The sequence below is a fragment of the Camelus bactrianus genome, chromosome 11 (genome assembly GCF_048773025.1).
Source record: "Camelus bactrianus isolate YW-2024 breed Bactrian camel chromosome 11, ASM4877302v1, whole genome shotgun sequence".
Taxonomy (NCBI): domain Eukaryota; kingdom Metazoa; phylum Chordata; class Mammalia; order Artiodactyla; family Camelidae; genus Camelus; species Camelus bactrianus.
Genome location: NC_133549.1, coordinates 63726127 through 63746594, shown reverse-complemented (window position 1 = coordinate 63746594; position 20468 = coordinate 63726127). Strand labels below are relative to the sequence as shown.

Here is a 20468-nt window from a genome sequence, read left to right as displayed (position 1 = left end):
AACTTTTTCAACCTTTGTAGTGTGAGCTGCCCCAGATTTTAATAGGGTGGTTGGATCTTTGGAACTGGCCAGAGAGGGTGCAATTTAGCTCTCCAAACCCTATGCAGATGGTTTATCTGTTTGCTGTTTCTCAGAACTCATTAACATTTCACCAGTGGTTTTTAAACAGCACCCAGTTTTCTTTTTATTTTTAAACTTACATAGAGTTTTATTTTTTAACTTCGTATATATCAGTTTCTCTTAAAAATTACTCAGATAGTAACTATAAGGTGAAGCATTTCTGTAGTCTTCGTTTTTCCAAGCTCAATTAATTAATAACTGCATGCCGCCTGTTCCCAAAGCACTTTAAACAATTACCTATTTGTACTTCCTTTCCTATATTTTGAATTTTTGTTTGCATATCACCTCCTTACTCTGGACTGTGATATCCTTGAAAGCAGAAAGTATCTGGTACATAAAAAATGTTCAGTAAATATTTCTAGGCTGAATGATTAGGTGAACAGATGATACATACTTTGACTCTTATGGCTTCAGTATATGTAATTTTTACATGTGTATCTTTGCTTTTAAAAGACCCATTCATTCTTTTAGTAAACTATGCATTGAGCACATCTCATGTGTGAGGTCCTGTGCTTAGCCCTTACTTCTATCTCGGTTTTGTCCATTTTATATATAAACTTCTGATGGAGTTTGAGGTGTAGCCCTATCATTTTCCTTATGTTTTCTTGCTTATGATGATAGCATTTTGTTGAGAGTCTTTAAACCGTCTCAGTCATCTTTTATAGAATTTGAGACCATGGAGTTACACCTACCTTTTTCTAAACTTTTTGGAATCCACTGTTTCTGTATTTGTGGCTACTGCAGACTCTAAAGTAACAAGGTAACTTTGCTCAAGGTTTCCACTGTTTCAATCACAAATTCTGATCAGTTAGCAAGGAATTAGAAACACACTTCCCGTGTCACTGCCTTTCCATCTGAGCAAGACTTGTCAAGGACAGTTTTTGCCAATGGGAACCCAGTGACTGAAGCTAAGGTCACTGCTCTGTGCTGCCTTTGTTTCAGCTGCAGAGTCTTAATCAAAAAAGCCACATCTCTTTTCTCATTCCTGCCTGGAAGTTTAGAGTACACTCTGACAAGACCCTTTCTTTTCCTCTCAACTTTTACCTTTAAAAGTAGATGACTTTATACTAATTGAACAAGTCTCCATTTTTTTCTCCCAGTTATGCAAGATAAGTTAATGTTGAAGCTCTGCTGTACAACATAGTGCATTTATCAACAATACTGTATTGTGCATTTAAACACTTGTCAAGAGCATAGATTTCACATTAAATGGCCTTACCACATACTCAAAAAAGAGGGATGCAAGGAAACTTTGGAGGTGATGGATGTGTCTATTTCCTTGACTGTGGTAATGGTTTCATGAATGTGCACATTTCCAAACTCATCAAATTGTATACATTAAATATACAGTTTTTTGGTACATCAATTATACTTCAGTAAAGCTGTTTTAAAAAATGATAAAACTTCATACACTTAAAAGATATGAAAAAAGTAGATGGCGTTAGCAGACTACTAACAACTCAAGATAAATGTATTTCCACACAGGCATGAGGTTAGTTATTAATAACCTACCTTCTTCCCACCACTGCCCTCCCTGCCAAAGACGCACGTAAAGTCAGTACTTTTACAAAAAATCCTATTGCTTTATTCGAGTCATCAGTTTCATTCCAAAAACACTCTGATGACTATATATTTAAATTTGACTCTCTATGCTATAATCTCATTTATTGTTTTTTTTACTGACTCATCAGTTGTGCTTTGATATACCTGCCCCTCAACACACACACACATCCACATGCATGGCTTAAATAGATAGCCTATTTTTCATATCAATTTTTTCGTCTTTAATTAGTTTATCAGTTTTCTTCCAATGTCATAACATTGTGTTTCTGCTCTGTTAAGCTAGAATATTTCTGTTTACTTCTCCAATTTCAATTTGTAGTCCCCATGTGGATTCCTAAATTTAATGCAATTCCTTAGAAATCCCCGCAACTTTTTGTAGGCATAGATAATATTATTCAAAATTTATATGGAAAGGCACAAACCTTAAAATAGCTCACAAAGGAGAATAAAGTGGGAGGAATTACTCTACCTGATATTAAGTTTTTACTATATAGCTACAACAGTCAGGACAGTGTGGCATTGGCAGAGATGGACATATAGATCAATGGAACAGAATATAGGATCCAGAAATAGATCCACACACAGGCTCAGCTGATTTTTGACAGAAGTGCAAAACCAATTCAATGAAGGAAGACAGCCTTTTCAACAAATGGTGCTGTAACAATTTGACATTCATAGGCAAAATTTTGAAAAAAGAACCTTGAACTAAGTCTCAGACCATACACAAAAATAAACTCAAAATGGGTAATAGTCAAATACAAATAAAACTTTTAGAAATAGCTAGTAGGACATCTTTAGGATCTAGGGCTGTGCAGTGTCCTTAGACTTGATGCCACAATCATGAACCATAAAGGAAAAACTGATAAAGTGGATCTAACAAAATTAAAAACTTTTACTGTGTGAAAGCCCATGAGAAAAAGAGAAAATCATAAGCTACAGAACGATAGAAAATATTTGCATTGAAGTACAAACTCATCATAGAATACTAGTCAGTAATAAAAATTAATGAACTGTTGATTCACATAGCAAATTGGATGACTCTCCAAGGAATTACGCAGTGCAAGAAAACAAACACACACACAAAAACAAACAAACAAACAAAAAACCCAACAATAACAACAAAAAAAATCCCAAAAGTTACATACTGTATGATTCCACTTATATAACATTTCAAAGTAATAAAATTTAGAAGTGGAGGACAAAATCATAGTTTTGTGGGATATAGGGACAGGAGGGAGATGTGTATAGTTATAAAATAAGTTGACAGCACTGTAAACTGTACTCCAATAAGAATATAAAATAAAATAAAGTAAAAATAAAATAAAATAAAAAGGGCAACAGGAAAGATTCTTGTGGTGTTGGAACTGTTGACTATTTTGACTGTGCTAGTGAATGTATAAACCTACACAGGTGACATAATCGTACAGAACTTAATCCATACCCACCCACTCACACACACAATATGTACAAGTAAAACTGGGGAAATCTGAAAAAAATTAGTGGATTGTATCATTGTCAATATCCTGATAGTATAGTTTTATAAAATGTTACTATAGGAGAGGAAAATTGGCAAAAGGTACAAGGGATATCTCTGCATTATTATAACTGCATGTGAATATACAATGATTTCAAGAAAGATTTCAGTGAAAATTCATTTTTATGTGTGTAGTATTATATTGTGTGAACACACTCTAATTTTGCCATTTTCTTTTTGTGGAGCAATTCAAATATACTGGGGATAATACACATCTAGTACTTTTTCTCTCTATACAATTTATTTGAATGTATCATGATTTGGGAATAAAAGAAATATTTGGTGGTTGAAAAATAAATATAACCAATGTGGAATAAAGGCAATGGGTTATGTATCTTTTTTACAGTGGTCAATATTGAATTTATGAGGAAATATAGCAAGTACTTGTAATTGTCGATGAAGTGAATTAATAAACATTGATTTACAGCCCACAAACTTAGGATAAAGTATTTGTTAGACCTTTTTTTTTTTTAATATATTACAACAGGTGAAAAATTAGACCACAGGACCTTGGGAAATTGTCAAGTAGTTGTGAAAGGAGATGGTTTAGACTTGATGCCTGATTCCATCTACATGGTTTGGTAATAATGATGTCACCTCTGCTAGAAATAAGAAGATATCCATAAATAGTTTCCAATTTATAACTTATGACGCATATATAGTTTTGCTTAAAGATTTTTCAAGTTCCAAACCAAGTGTTGACAAAGAGCAGATTCATTTAAGGAATGAGAATTTGAAGTATAGTAATATTATGCTCTGAGTCACAAACAAGGTCATTGATTACCAGAGGATCAAAGTTTCCAGCTTTATGTCCTCGATTAGACATTGCATTCAGATCACCATGGAGTCAAGAAAGAAAATATTTTCTACTTGGAAACAAAATTTTATTTGAATATGAGGATAAGGTGGACTCCCAACTATTGTTGATAGAATTTACTAGTTTATCTTATAAACTGTATGATTATTGTTGTTTTAACTGACTGAATTTTAGAATGATTTGTTATTCTTCATTAGCTGACTGGAACACCTATGGTTTAGTTTTGTTATTATCTGATCTTTGTTATCACCTGATATCTGTCTGTCTGTCTGTCTGTCTATCTATCTAGGCTTCCCTTTTCATCTAAGATTTGAAAAGGTCTTTTCAATGGTCTGCTTAATGAGTTGGGTGTAGGCACAGGTTGTTCCATGAATAATCATTAGGACTTGTCTGGTTATGCCCCTGAGATTCTAAACCACGGCCTTCAACAGCTGAGGTATTGACTTTTTCATGTGATTGCAGAAATCCTGCAAGGATGTCACTGTAGAAATAATAAATCAAGCACTTAAGAGTGTGCTAATAAAGTTTCCCTTGCCCCTTATTCACTAATCCATGTACACAAAAGCTTATTGTTAACTGTAGGCTTTCAAAGTGTTTCAGGAATGTTTATTACATGTACTTTTGAAAATGGCAGGCATTTATATTTATCACCCTGTTCAGAAATATTTCTAGCCAAGGGAATAGTTGAGCTCAGGTGAACACACAGCGCTTGTATTACAGTTATAGTACCCTGAATAACAGTAGTAGGTTAAGTGCATTGTAGCAAATTGAAAAGTGGAGAGATGCCAATGCCGGGTATCTTGGCAGTGATTCAGACACTATAACATTTTGCACAACTGGTATGTAGGTGAGTGATTTTCTACTTGACCTGCTGATTTTCTGTGAATAGAGTTATTATTGTTTAAATGACCTGGTCGTATTTTCTGGGTGGAGGGAGTGTAAGATTTGATTTCAGGGGTGGGTGTGTGTGTGTGTGCTTTAAAGAAATATTGCCAGGTTTATTGGAGACTTTGCTGAAGGAAAACAAGAATTTCAGTTATCTTTATCTCACATTGTGGTAGTTTTAATGACACATGGGAACTTGGGGGATAGATGAGCCTGACTCAACAAGCATCTAGAAGTAAGCTGCTTTCTTGATCTTTGTTGCATTTTATCTGCATATTATGCCCTTGAAGTGTAAGAGAGTGGCTGCCCAGTTACCTATTGAGGTGCTTTCTCACAGAAGGAAGCAACCGCTCAAGAGGGTTCTGCGTTCTCAAACCTTAGCCTAGAATTGGCATTTTTACAGTTTTACTCGTAAATCCAGATGTGTTATGCTATGGTTGCTCTTTGTTTGCAGGATTCCAGAAGGAATTAGAAACCTGTTGGTTAAAAGAAACAATAGGTCTGGCACAGATTTTGAAGTACTTTTTAACAAGGGGACAATAGTGCTGACCATTACAATTTTGCCAGATGCAGTTTGAACTGCTAAAACACTCATTAATAATTCTAGGGTGAGGGCCCTGGATTCCACCACCTAACAAGCTAATCTTAAAGTATATTTCTCATTTGTCATCACAATTAAAAAGAGCAAGGGTCACATACTCAGTACGTTTCAAATAAAGCTATAGATTTTACTGTACTTTTCAAGTTTTAAAAAAAACTCCATTTTGAGAGATCAGATAATAAATAAGATAATTTACAGATATTCTTATTATCAATGGTGCATAATAAATCATCCCCAAATGTAGTGACTTTAAACGACAGCCATCATTTTCTGTCTTTTATTTTCCCATGTGTCAGAAGCAGTCACAAGTCCTTACTGAGATTTAAGATGTGGAAATGTAGACCCCACCACTCAGTGGAAAGAATGATAGACTCATTTTTAGAAGAGCATGTGATATGAGATATGTATTAGTGTGGCCGTCTTTAGAAAATACAGTATGTCATGGCAGGAACATTTATTCTTCTATAAAGAATCTTCTTAAGATTGGTAACTTCATGAAACACATAAGTGTGTATGTGTGTAATGAGGTTTATATTTTTGCATTTAATATGACATCAAGAGTATTTCTCAACAATATTACATTCATCCTCAAAGGGATTATTTTAATGACTATAATTTTCGTTCCTAAAGATAGGCCAAAATTGACCAGTACAAAACTGTTGCATTTATAAAGAACACTTGACAACACACACACATATATTTGTAGATAGAGTGATTACTTTATTGTAATATTTAGGAATTGCATTTGGCTGCAAGTAACAATCAACCTTAAAAAGAGGTTTTTTTCCCCCACTTATCCTAAAGTTTAGGGGTTGATGGTTGCTGGCGTTAGTTAATTTACTCAATGATGTTTTCAAAGGTCTAGGGTCTTTTTGGATGCTCACTGTATTAGCTTTGATATTGCTGCCCTCCAGGCATCTTGTCTATACCCAAGGTGAGAGAAAGATAAAAGGGAAAAATGTCAAAAAAAATTTCCGTTTGAATCTTAGTTATCAATGGAGGAAAGACCAATTCTTCCCTGGGAAATTGTGCCTAATCTCATTGGCACATAGCCAGGCTGAACAAAAGGGAGAAAGAAAATGTATTTTGTTTTCTAAGTATTTTAGTTTTCTTATATTAGGTTCCGTGGAAATAGACTGTGATACAGAACATGGCATGCAGAAAGTTTAATGGGGTGTGACCTTGGGAGATAAATCTATAAGGAAGGGAGAAAGGCAGGACTGGATAGAAGGAGAAGCTAGATTACAATGTGATTGCAACTGTGATCTTAGCTGATCTGTTGGGAGTTCTGGAACTCAGATGGCCCTCAGGAATTGTCATAAATTGAGGCAAGGGGGCTGAACTTTGTTATCTGGTTCAGGTTGTCATTAATTGTGAATACCCCCTGGAAAGAGCCATTATCTTTGGGAAGGTAGTTTCCTACAGACAGTTCTAGTAAGGGACTAAGCTATGGATGGTCAGTAACAGATATTCCCTGCAGCTGGGAGATGGGTGCATTTGTTCCGATGAGAGGCTCTGACTAGAGCTCCACACTGTGCACTAAGTGGTCGAAAGGCAAAAGGAAAGAGGAGTTGAGAGTAGGCACTGAGTGAGCCAACTCATCCACACTGATAGTGTATGTTTACTCGTCTACATTTAATTATGGTTCCCAAATAGTTTATACTCAGCACACATTCATTTAAAAATAATTAATTTTTACTATTTAAACTTTTGTATATATGTGTGTGTGTGTGTATATATATGTGTGTGTGTATATATATGTATGTATATATATATATGCAGAGGGTTCATCCATAGTGTGATAGATATTCTAGAAAAGAAGTCTTTCTTTGAATTATCCAGAAGTTTTATATAATCACAGTGATGAATGAAAGTGACATACATGAAGTAGAAAATTTGGTTTGGTAAAATTTATTAGGGTCAATTTTTTCTTTCACATACATACTTATTTAACCATTAAGTGGCACATGATATTAGAATGATTCTTGTTCCAGATTATATCTTTTTGAAAACAGTTAAGAACTCCCAAACCAGTTTATGCACAGTGCCTTCTAAACAGATGCTTCAAAGTTATATTTTTTACTGGAAATTTTGAAAGAGTAGAGAGAAGGATTTGAATTTATATTACTGAGTAATATTCTAAGAGACATGACACATTACCACTAACTTAATGTAGAGCATTACATAATGAGACCTTTGAGGTTAGTCATCTGCATGGCAGATGATACCAATAAAACACAAGATAAGAGGAGAGAGAGTTCAGTCTCTGAATCCCAACATCCATACTACCATTTCTCCTTTTCACACTGTATTGCTTCATATTTTTTATAGTGCTACCTCCATTTCATCTGTACCTATTATTAACAGAGTGCAGATAAACCTTACTTTACTGGACCTACGAAAAAATGGCCACTGTCACTAGGATGCAAGTCTTCAAATAATGTAAGAATTTTTTCAAAACTGGCTTAAACACTCACGTACCTCATGATATTTAACTATATAAGCAATTATAATTAGTTACTTTTTCTGTGGTTTAACTAATCTATCACAGCTTTTGAGTCTTGCCCCTCAGGACTTCATCACTCCCAAAAGAGTGATTTCCGGTACAATTACTGCATTATGACAAAATATTCTACTATTCAATTTACTGAACATAGATGTAGAACTAGCCTCTGGCTCACAGACTCCATTAGCAAAACAACAAGAAATGAATTATTCACTAAAAGAGAAAGCAGATAAATACGATCTTTTTAAAGTACAAAGAGAAAACTCTCCATATGGTTTAGATGTTACATTTCACTAACCACAGAGACAGTAAAATAAAAGAGCAGAATGAGAGGAAAAGTGTGAAGGAATCTTAAAATCTGAAAGATGGAAGAATTGGTGAGAGGGAGAAGAAATTGTATGAAGACAATAGGTGTTAAGGGAAAAAGAAAAGAAAGAAAAAGGATGATAGTCAGAGCCCAGAAATCAATGAAGGTAGCTCAGCTGTAGTGCCTGGAGATTCCAGAAAGGACCAGGTATGATTGTGGCACTACGGTTTAAGGGAAGATGATAGGGTGGGCACTAGGGAAGGGGGACTAGGTGTGGAAGATGAATGGAGGAAGACAGCAGGGACTGGCATTAGTCTACTTATGGGGAAATAAAAAGCAATAGATTTAGAGGTCAATTGCTGAAGGAATAAAGGAAAAATACTATATCCATTTGAAATAAATAGGTTGAATAGAAGGTACTGGGAGAGAGGAGATAAAGAATTGTATTTGAGTTGCCAGTGACTCTGAGAGATGTCTGAAAAGCAAATTTAAAAGTAAGTCATTTGCAGAAAAGATTTCTAGTTCTTAATAATATAATTCAGCATTTAGGAAGAAATTATGGACAACGATCACAAGGACTTTGCTAGCTAAACACCCTGCAGAGGATGCCTATAATAACATTACTTAAGCTTTTTCTTGGAAATGTAAGGAGTGGTGCAGCTGACAGTCTTGTCTTGTTCCTCCACTGGTGGGGATGATTGATAATGAGCAGGATGGGTCCCCAGGGGAGACTGCCCGGAAGGAAGAGAGACACTGTGCTTGGACAAATAGCGTCATTAGCCCTCAAGTAATCCAGTGATGGCTGTGGCTTGATGCAGGGAGGCCAGCTGCCCATTAGTGTTAATTAACCAACAGGAAAGAGAGGTGCAAGGTGTGGGTTTCTTTCCAAAGCTTGGCAGCCTGAGGTGGGAGGAACCCACAGTGGTCAGTGGCTGAAGGTGAAGGAGGACTCTATAGTCCTGGAAAAGGGACCGAGCTGTTATCTGCCAGCCTCTGTTTCTGGCACCTAAGCTTTCAGGGCACTTTGTACTCTCCTTTCAGTCCCAAGAGAGAGGCACTCATTAAGGTTATCATCTCATAGGTGAGAAAGCCCACCCTCTGCCCTAAGAGCCAGGAAGGGAAGCAACCTGTCTACTGATTTCTGTAACAAAACTACCCTCACCACGCAAGACCAGAACTCAGTGGGGTTTCTTTCTTCAGAGGCTGAGCCTGACAGCATTTTGAAAGGCTTCAGGTGCAGTACTAGCAAGCCAGCTTCCCCAAACAAGGTCAAAAACTGGGCTAAATGTTGCAAAATGCTGTCCAAGTCCTAAGGCTGTGATTCAAGATGCTAAAGCAGGGCTGGGAAGGATCCTGCCCTGGCTGGTGCAGCCGTGGGGACCATGTAGCTGATGTACATACGGCTACCTTCTGTGTAACACTTGCTTTTCTGAAATTGATCCAAGTTTCACATTGCTTGATATGAACATTGAAAATAACTAAGTCCATAGAAAATATTCCATTTCTATCTTTCCAACAACAATAAAATTTAACTAGGTTTTTGGAATAACAGATTTTTCATTAGACCATTCTCTAGTTATTAAAGATAATTTTTAAATTTTATCCAGTAATTTCTGATTTTTATTATCCAGATATCTTCTGATACTGGGACTTATTAAAACCTTTTCCTATTAATACATACCCTTTAACAAGATAGTCATATTCATAGTTTTACAAATAATTTGTTGATATATAGAAACTGTCTTTCTTTAAGATTCTTTAAAATCACCCAGCTCACTTTTTTTTTTAAGCTTCATTGCATTATTTCTTACTCTGAAGCCCATCAGCAATTAGTTTTTTTTACTCATCTATTATCTTATTTGGTGTATTTATATCTAAATCTTCCCTTTCTTGGAGGTTGGAAACTATTATTCCTTATCTTCTGTCCTGTGAGTGTTGTCATCATTAGCCCTCTGTACACAGGTTAATCCTAAACTTTGTAGAGAAGACAATGTGAAAAATATTTTATTTGCATTGTTGGCTTGGATTCATCCAGTTTGACAGAGCCTTTATGAGTAACACTGCTTGCAAAGTCTTAGAACTACAGAGAAGGGTAAGATGGTTTCTGTTGTCACAGATTAACAAGTTAACCTTGCACAGATAGAATTAACATATTGGTTTGCCCTAATTAAGGAAGGTTGGTAAAATAACGTTAACTCTTCTCCTGTCTTCCTCCTCCCTTCTTAAGCCATTGGGAACTTAACTTAAGGGGTAGTTAAGATCAAATATATAATAACTCTTATCATTGCCAAACTTATAGGGGCCTAAATCTTTGATTTTCTTTTCATACTATATCACAACATTTAGCAAACCCTACTATTTATCTTGTAATTTAAATCCAGACCCCTTTTAAGGAGCCCTCATAAGATTCAGGGAAACCAAGGACAGGGGGATATAGAAATCATAGTATTCAGTACTAGTATACTGATTTGCATATTTTGCTAGGAACTTCGTACTCATTCAGACCCACACAAACATGATTGCCCTACTCTTATTTCTTGTACACGTGTACACACACACTCTCACATATACATTGTGTTCTTTCGATTTGTATTTTTTACACTGAGCCATTTATGCTGAGATAAAAGTCTTTCTCCGGGTTTATGTTATTCTAGCAATTTTAAAGCTTGTTTGCCTGTTTCTCTCAAAGTTAGAATTTAATCACAAACAGATGCCTACAAGACAAAAAAATAGTTTCACAGGTTATTGTTTTGTTATCTCCCAAAGTAAAAGCTGTCAGACAATTGATTACCAACTATCACTCTACTAAGAAACCTCTTCTGCCATGAAAGTAAGGAGTGTGTCTGGGTGGGGTTGTCTTGATTAGTTGGGGAATCAGGTCATCTTGACTGTCTCATACATATCCTCAAGGTTTATACAATATAATTCAATGAACTTTACAGTGTATGACAACTTCGGTTCCCATGATGGCATTTGAATAGAGCGATATGCACACACACACAGATTTTGGTTCAGAATTAAAGTAACTGAAAACTTTGCTCTAGCACATTCTGTCCAAGAAAATCAGTTCTTTTTCTGCCATTTGAGAGGTCAGGTCACTGGCTATAGAATTGCTTTGAAATTTCACATCAATTTCAGTGATAATGAAGGCCAATTACAGTATTTTTTGATATGTGCCCTTTACACACTGATCCTATTAATAGGGACTTACTGGACCTGCATGCTTCATATTTATATATAATCCTCAGCAGACAACAAAGTATATCACTAGTTCAGGAAACAATACTTGATCTTGTCTTTAATTTATGGGTTAGATTTATTTTGTCTCATTGGTAGTTAAATAGATTTTGATGCTGTTTATTATATTACATTTACTTGGCAGGTGGCACATACTTTTGTCCTTTGGGTGGTGATTCTGAGGTGAATAATAGCTTAATTTACAGAGAGACCTTGAGAAAACTGTCTAGCTGGTTTTACCCTGATAATTTACATTGTATATCAATATGGCGTATGTGTATTCATATATATATATATATATATAGTTCCAAAATGAAAGATGAGAACTGTGTTCAGTAAAATGGGACTGTTAAAGCATTATACACTGCAGTACTCTATTTTAGCTATGTAACATGTAGTTCAGATAATTTATTAGAAGCAACACTCTAACAGCCAAACCTGTTTAAGTCTGTGTGTGTGTGTGTTCATCTCATTTGTTTCTTTTGTAATGGCACGTTCAGACCCACCATACTAATGCCTGTTTTTTAGAACAACATTGACATATGTCCACTTAGACAAATGAATATTTTCATCTTTAATGACTCATTGAAGAGGAGCAAGAAATTCAGATGCAAATTCAAATAGAGTTGGAGGGCATGCACAAGATAAAAAAACAAAGCAATGTAAGAAAGCAATGCATATAAGCCCTTAATCACAAGAATCATCACCTCATATCTATTGCGTACAGACAGACACAGAAACACACACACACAGACACACACAGAGAGACACACACACACCATGCATGGAATAGCTTTAGAATTCCAGACAAATTCAATTTGTATTTACTTTCGGGTGGTCTGATTTTGTCATTGGCAATGGGCTTTGATTCACTTGATACTTGCCGTTATATTAATTAAACAGGAGCATACTTTACATACATTCTATAATATTTTCCCTTAAAATTATGTATTTGAGTTATTTTATATCAGTGGAAAGTTTTTTGTTTCTTTTTATTAACAGAATCATAGTATTATATAATTTATTTTTTATTAATAAATACTTAGATTCTCTTTTACTTTTACAAATAAAGTTGCAATGAACTTCCCTGTGGCTATATGTTCAGAGATGCAAGTAGTTCTGAAGGACAGATTACATTAAAATGAATTGCTGCAGTTTTGCATATTTTAAGTTTTCATAGATGAGGCTAAATTGCCTTCAGAAAAGTTGGCCATTTACCTTTCACTTGCTTCCCCATACCCTCAGCAATACTGGTTGTCACACTATTTAATTATTGCTAATATGACAAGCAAAATGTCATTTCATTTTCTTAATTGCATTTCCTATTTAATAGATCAAGAGGTAGATTGGGAGTCTTTCCATTTGCTTATTAGTCATTGTATTTTATTTGCGAAGTATTTGTTTAAATATTTTGTCCATTTTTTAATGACATCTTTTACTTACCGATGTTTAGGAGCTATTTATACCTTATGGATAGTAATCTTTTGGAGGTTTTTATATGTAACAAATACTTTTGCCCACCTTTTGTGTTTTGAATTATAGGGTTTCATTATAATAAAATTTTAAAAATTGTACTGCAATCATGTATGCTAGACTTTTTACATGCATTGAACTCTCCTTTTCCCACCCCAATAGTAGCCAATTGAGCCATCACCATTACTTTTTTCCCATTGCTCTGAAAAGCACTAAATTTCTGTGTGTTTTAATTACTTGCTCATTGTAGTTTATTTTACATTATACTTTACTTTCTTTTCTAAGTTGTCTTTTCTAGTCTTTCACATATTCTTCCAGATATACATTAAAATTAACCCAAGTTCAATTTAGATCTATTAAGTTAATAGATGATTTTAGTGAAAATTGACATTTTATTTTATAGTATTGAATATTCTCTCTCAGGAATATGATATTTCTCCCCATTCATTCAGTTATTCTTTAATGTCATTAAGCAAAATTTAATACATACACATATATGCATACACCGATATGCATATATGCGTATACACAATAGTTGTACCTGTTTCATATATACTGTGAAATTTATAACTTTAGTTGCTGTTATGACAGAAACATGGTATTATTAAAACTTTTATTTTGATGCTAGCTGCTGCATGGAAAAGGAGTACATATTATTCATCCTGTATTAAGCCATATCACTGAATATTCAGAAGTAATAACAGCTTTTCAGATACATGTTTCATTCTCAGGTGACAATATATAAATATTTCCTCTTTCTTTGCCTTACAAAATTTGCAGCTATCATTTATTTTTCAGGTTCATTAATATTGACTAGAACCTTGAGTAAAATACTGATTAACCCCAGTGATAATGGGAATGCTTGTCTTGATCTTGACTTTTGAGCAGGATTCTGTAATTTTCTGGAATTTGGTTTGTTTCAGATTAAAAGTAATTCATTCTATTTATAGCTTATTAAGGTTTTTGCGTGTTTGCTTTTATTTTGTTTTGTTTTGTTTTATCTTTGTTTGCTTTAGTAGGAATAGGCATAAAACTACTATTTAATACTTTTCTAAAATCTGTTGAAATATGCTAAAATAAGGAATTTCATTGGTAGATTTCCTAATCATGAACTACTGGTTTATTCTTATGATTAACTACATTGTCTTGCTGTATTATTATTCTTTAATAACATAGCTGGAGTTAATTTGCTAATATTTTATTTAGAAATTTGATGTTTAAGTAACAAAATTGCCTGATAGCTCTACCCCATCTAATTCCTGTGTAATTTTATTATCAGATTAAACAATTAGTAAAATGTTATTATTGAATTAGGAAGGAGGCCTAGAAGTGAAATAATTAATCTGTTTACAGATGAATAAAAAAATTAAAGATTGATAGTTGGGGAGGCAGTTTGAGACACAAAGTCTTAGAGAATATTAAGTTCCTTGGTAATAATTTGTTTCTAAGAAACACTCTTGACTACAGTTGCCACTATGTGGTTCTTATTGTACTTAAAAACAAAAGTTTTGTTCCCTGACTCTTTCATGTGTCCCCTTAAACAGATTCTATTTCTCTTTTCGTTCATCTATATTTTTATTGAGGTATAGTCAGTTTACAATATCATGTCAGTTTCTGGTGTACAGCACAACGCTTCAGTCATACATGAACATACATGTATTCATTTTCATATTTTTTAACCATAAGTTACTACAAGATATTGAATATAGTTTTTTGAGATTTGCTTCCATTGTCTTTGATTTCTCCAGCAGTTCCCAGCCCATGTCATAGGTGAATAGTCAGTATCTGTTACTTGATGAAGTTGATTTCCTGCACCTCACTGTGCACTTTTATGGCACAATTCTACAATTTAAATATTCTACAAAGTTCATAATTCATGGTCATTTCTTGTTGCTACAAGGGGCAGCACAGCAGCGTTGTTTCACCAGGAGAAATAGATGAGCTGACTTGTTTAGCCAGAGGTCACTTGGATCACTGGGCGATGACAGGCCCCCCTCTACACTTCTCATACCCAGTCCCAGGCCTCTGAGTCAGGCTTGCCTGGAAACAAAGCGTACATTACATTACGTTCTGCTGGAGATTCTAAAGCTCCTGGGTTTGTTCATGGGAGTTACCACGCCTCTTTCCATATGCCATACTCACCAGCATTTGGCAGCTAGCTTGGGTCCTTTGAAGAGTTATTTTACTTGATGAAAAATAAATAAATTAAAAGCTAAATTAGGGAGCTAGTCAGTTGTTTCCAATCTGATATCTTAAGTGAAAGTAAAACTTGAAAGAAACTGCCCCCTAAGCTTTGTTAAGTATGATGACCAGACTAGAAGAAAAGTGTGTTACTTTTCTTTGAAGTGCAGCTGTCTAAGCCTTTGTGGAATATTGCAGATGAATTTCAAAGGGAAATTTCATTTCCCTTTTGTGCTTGTCCTGAATTTCTGCTGCTGTCTCCTCCCTCTAAACTCAATTTTTCATTCTCTCTTTGGGGATGTTACATTCTTAAGCATACTAATTCATGCATTCCTGTCTTTATTTATTCACTGATGAACTATTTATTGTTTGGCTACCATGTATGAGGTAGTAGGAACTGAAGGTCCAATGATAAGCAAACGCAGCTAAGGCCCTTCTCTTATAAAGCAGAGGAAATTGTCGCTAATTGAAAAATCTCTTCAGTGAATATATAATTACAAACTGAGAACCAGACCCTGAAGGAAAAACCTGATTTGGTTCGGGGGAGGTCTCTGGTTGTGGGGGATGCACTATTGGTGAAAAACTTTCTAAAGAGTTACTTTTGAGCAGAGACCTGCAGTTAAGCAGGTCTAAGTGATATAAAGGTAGCAATAAAGAAGCAGCAGCACATCCCAAGCTGAAGAAAACAGCATATACAGAAGTTCTGTGGTAGAAGGAAGCATGGATGTCTGAAAGTAGGTTGATATAGATGAAGCAAAGAGAGATAAAGAACTATGCATAATGAGGCTTGGACCAGACTATACAGGACCTTATAGGGATGGGGATATGGAGTGGGGATGGGAGATGACGATGGGGGAATCAAATTTACATTTGCCAAAGATTGTCAGCTGCGGTATGGTAAAATAAGCATATTGTAGAGAAGGCATAGTGACTGGGAAATCAAGCCAAGACTGGGCACAAGAATGAAAAAAAATAAAACTGACAGTGAACTTGACTAGTGTGGGGAGCAAGAAAAGTAGATGATTCAGGAGATGTTTAAGAGATGAAATCAAAACAAATGGATTGATGCGAGAATGGGAGAGTGAGTATTGCCTAAGCATCCTCCAGCTCTCTGCTTTGAGTCACAAAACATATGGAGCTACTCACCACCTGCACAGTTCAGTTCTCTGTCCCTACTAGGCTAATTTGCCCATCATTATTCTGCCCAAACTAACGAAGATCCCCTGTGTGGCTGAATTGGTGAATAATTTCAGGAACTATTTTCTTGTTCTCTCCTTATTTGATACTTGAGACCACCTTGTTGAAACTTTCCCCTTTCCCAGCTTCTATGACATCAGGGTATTGTAGGTAACCTTCTGTATCTCTGACCCCCTTTCCAAGCTTCATCATAGGATTATCTCCTTCCATCTGCCTAGTAAGTACTGGCATCTTAACTACTCTTGTAAGAATATTTACTCCCTACTCAAACATATCCAATTACTATTGATAAGCTAGTGATTTCCTAATTAATATCCTACTGGGTATATCTACTTATAAATCTCAATGGCAACTCAAATTCAAAGTATCTAGTCCAACTCTAGATATCTACCATCACCCTGAAGAGACTTCGAGTGTTCCCTCCATTAGTGATTTGGCCAGTGACATGATTTTGCTATTTACTAACATGTCCAAAGGCACAGACCTCCTTTTCCTTCCTCATGTCTCTTCACAAGCTTTTGTGAATCCTTAATCATTTTTAAATTCAGAAAGAAAGCCAAACTTATGGCAAATGCCAGGTCAAAACTAAAGAACTCATTTTAGCTATAGTGTTTCCATATCTTTACTCAAAGTTTGCCTGTGTTCATTTGTATCTTTGCTCCAGGTTTGTCAGATTTTGATGTTCCCAATATACAAACACAGACTGAAATCAACTCAAAGCAATTAAGTTTAATGACCTAAAGGCTTTCTCCTCAAGTATTTTCCCTCATAACTTAAAGTAATAATACTTGCCTTTATGCTCATATAATAATTAGAAGCTTTTTTTTGTTGAGGAAGGGGCAGAGGAAGAACACAGTTTCCAATGAATAAGTTGCACTGAGTCCTCAAAGACATACAATTCATTGAATATATTCATTTGTGATACAATAGAAGATCATATCTATTCATGATAATTCAGTTTCCAAATGAACGATAAACTATTTTTTAAAATTTTTTTTATTGAGTTATTGTCATTTTACAATGTTGTGTCAAATTCCAGTGTAGAGCACAATTTTTCAGTTATACATGAACATACATATATTCATTGTCACATTTTTTTTCCGCTGTGACCTACCACAGGATCTTGTATATATTTCCCTGTGCTATACAGTATAATCTTCTTTATCTGTTCTACATTCTGAAATCCCAGTCTGTCCCTTCCCACCCCCTGCACCCTTGGCAACCACAAGTTTGTATTCTATGTCTATGAGTCTGTTTCTGTTTTGTATTTATGTTCTTTTTTTTTTTTTAATTCCACATATGAGCGATCTCATATGGTATTTTTCTTTCTCTTTCTGGCTTACTTCACTTAGAATGACATTTTACAGGAACGTCCATGTTGCTGCAAATGGCGTTATGTTGTCAGTTTTTGTGGCTGAATAGTATTCCATTGTATAAATATACCATGTCTTCTTTATCTAGTCATCTGTTGATGTACATTTAGGCTACTTCCATGTCTTGGCTATTGTAAATATTGCTGCTATGAATTTTGGGGTGCAGGTGTCTTTTTGAAGTAGGGTTCCTTCTGGATATATGCCCAGAAGCGGGATGACTGGGTCATATGGTAAGTCTATTCCTAGTCTTCTGAGGAATCTCCATACTGTTTTCCACAGTGGCTGCACCAAACTGTATTCCCACCAGCAGTGTAGGAGGGTTCCCTTTCCTCCACAGCCTCTCCAGCATTTGTCATTTGTGGACCTTTGAATGATGGCCATTCTGACTGGTGTGAGGTGATACCTCATTGTAGTTTTGATTTGTGTTTCTCTGATAATTCGTAATATTGAGCATTTTTTCATGTGCCTATCGATCATGTGTATGTCTTCCTTGGAGAATTGCTTGTTTAGGTCTTCTGCCCATTTTTGGACTGGGTAGTTTATTTTTTTCTTATTAAGTCATATGAGCTGCTTATATATTCTGGAGATCAAGCCTTTGTTGGTTTCTTTTGCAAAAATTTTCTCCCATTCCGTAGGTTGTCTTTTTGTTTAACTTATGGTTTCCTTTGCTGTGCAGAAGCTTGTAAGTTTCATTAGGTCCAATTTGTTTATTCTTGCTTTTATTTCTGTATCTTGGAAGACTGCCCTAGGAGAACATTTTTGAGTTGTATGTGAGATAGTGTTTTGCCTATATTTTCTTCTAGAAGGTTTATTGTATGATAAACTATTATTTTTATTTATTTACATGGACTAAATTTTATTTTAGGATACTTTGCCTGATCAAGAAATAATTTTGAAAAGGAATACATCATTGTCTTTTCCGTCTAATGATTTACCATCTGAAAGATACGTAAGTGAGCCTAGGGAGAATGAAGTATGTGCTGTCACTGTGGGAGTGTGAACGGTAGAGGTGTGAATTCTGATGCTAGGCATCTGAGAAGGATTTGTAGAGAAGATGGTATTTGATCCAGGCCTTAATGTATAGTTATGAATTTAAAAGCACGTGAAAGGATGATTTTCAGATAGGTTAAACAACTTGTAAAAGAATAAACCCAAAATTGGTAAATTACTTTCAAGAATCAGATGTTCTTTTGTACCTGGTATGTAAAATGTTCTACTAGACACTGAGGGATTCAATATTCAAAGGAAGACAGGTACAAATACATTTACCTGTATGTGCAGAACCTGAAGTAAACACCTCCTTCTCTGCATTTGCCCTTGACACTAGGACATTCAGGTTGCCTAAATCCAGACACAGATAGTTGATTAGAAAGTGACTTCTATTGAAATGATTATGGTTCTGCATTGCCAGCCTTTAACTTTGCTGAGAGTAACCATCTGAAATTAGTGCTTAAATGCTGTGTTAATTCCTGGTTCAGTACTGCATTCAGTTATGGTTGTAGGCAAGACAAAATGAATTTGGCTTACTTATGTAGAAAACAAAAGGGACTTCATTGGAAGATGACAATGTAGTGCACATAAATACAGGCAAAATGAGAGAAGAGAGCTCAGATTGGGTAGAAATAAGAACTGCTCCTGGACTCTAAGCAGGAAGTGATGGATATGCCCACACCAGGGCCAGGTGAGGACCAGGAGCATTTATTAACTGTCATACCAGGACTTCACATCACTGGGTTAGAGGATAAGAAAGCAGTTTTCCAAAGGGAAATCAGAGTGTTAGAAAAAGGAATGCATTCTGAGGAGAAGGCCAGGAATTTCTCCTACACTTGATATTGTTGTTTCCTGAGTACTTTTATTTTTAAAATTTTCTCTTTTTGCTATAGACTAAATGTTTGTGCCCCCTCCCCCCCAAATTCATATGTTGAAATCCTAACCCGCAAAGTGATGGTGTTGGGAGATGGGACATTTTACAGGTGATGAGGTAATGAAGGAAGAACCCTAGTGAATATGGTTAGTGTCCTTATTAAAAGCAGCCCCAGAGAGCTCCCTCACCTCTTCTGCCAAGTGAGATTACAGCTAGAGGGCTTAGTCTAAGAACCAGCAGGCTGGTGCTCACCAAGCTTTGGGTCTGTCGGCACCTTGATCCTAGACTCCCCAGTCTCCAGCATCACAAGAAATAAATTCTGTTGTTTGTACGCTCCCAGTCTCTGGCACTTTTGTCATAGTGGCCCTGCTAGACTAAGCCCTATTTCTCAGGTAGTAGTATAAGTCATTATTTCTTGTTTCTAATTTGTGAATCCTTTTCTATGACTTATTAGCCTCTTCTATATATATTAAGTTCATACTTCTTGTAGATTTTAACCTCTTTACATTAATCTTAGGAAGGAATGTCTATACAAACAAATGAAAATCAACCCAAAGTCTAAATATGTTTCTGTGTGTTGTGTTATATGTATGTGGAGCATAATATCAGAATCACTTAGGGAACTTTTAAAAATCGAATTAAACATATCGTATACGTCCTCTCACTTCTACCTATAAACACACTTGATGTATCAGAATACCTTGACAGAAGGAACCTGGGCTTTTCTTTTAATAGCTATACTGGTGATTCTGTTGTGCTCACCATCCAGCTTATCCCACAAATTGAGGACTACTATATTAGATTTTTCTA

At 35.5% G+C, this 20468-nt stretch overlaps 1 protein-coding gene across 11 annotated transcripts in view; it reads left to right on the top strand.

The window, feature by feature from the left end:
* The window catches only part of CTNNA3 (catenin alpha 3), a 1350411-nt gene that overhangs the window by 808636 nt on the left and 521307 nt on the right, over positions 1–20468 (top strand). The window contains exon 1 of one of the 11 annotated variants that reach the window (XM_074374093.1): positions 18723–18743. The exons of the other annotated variants lie outside the window; for them this stretch is intronic. The gene's annotated coding sequence lies outside the window, so the exon portion shown is untranslated. Of the gene's footprint in view, positions 1–18722; positions 18744–20468 lie in introns of those variants that run through there. 11 annotated transcript variants of the gene reach the window in all.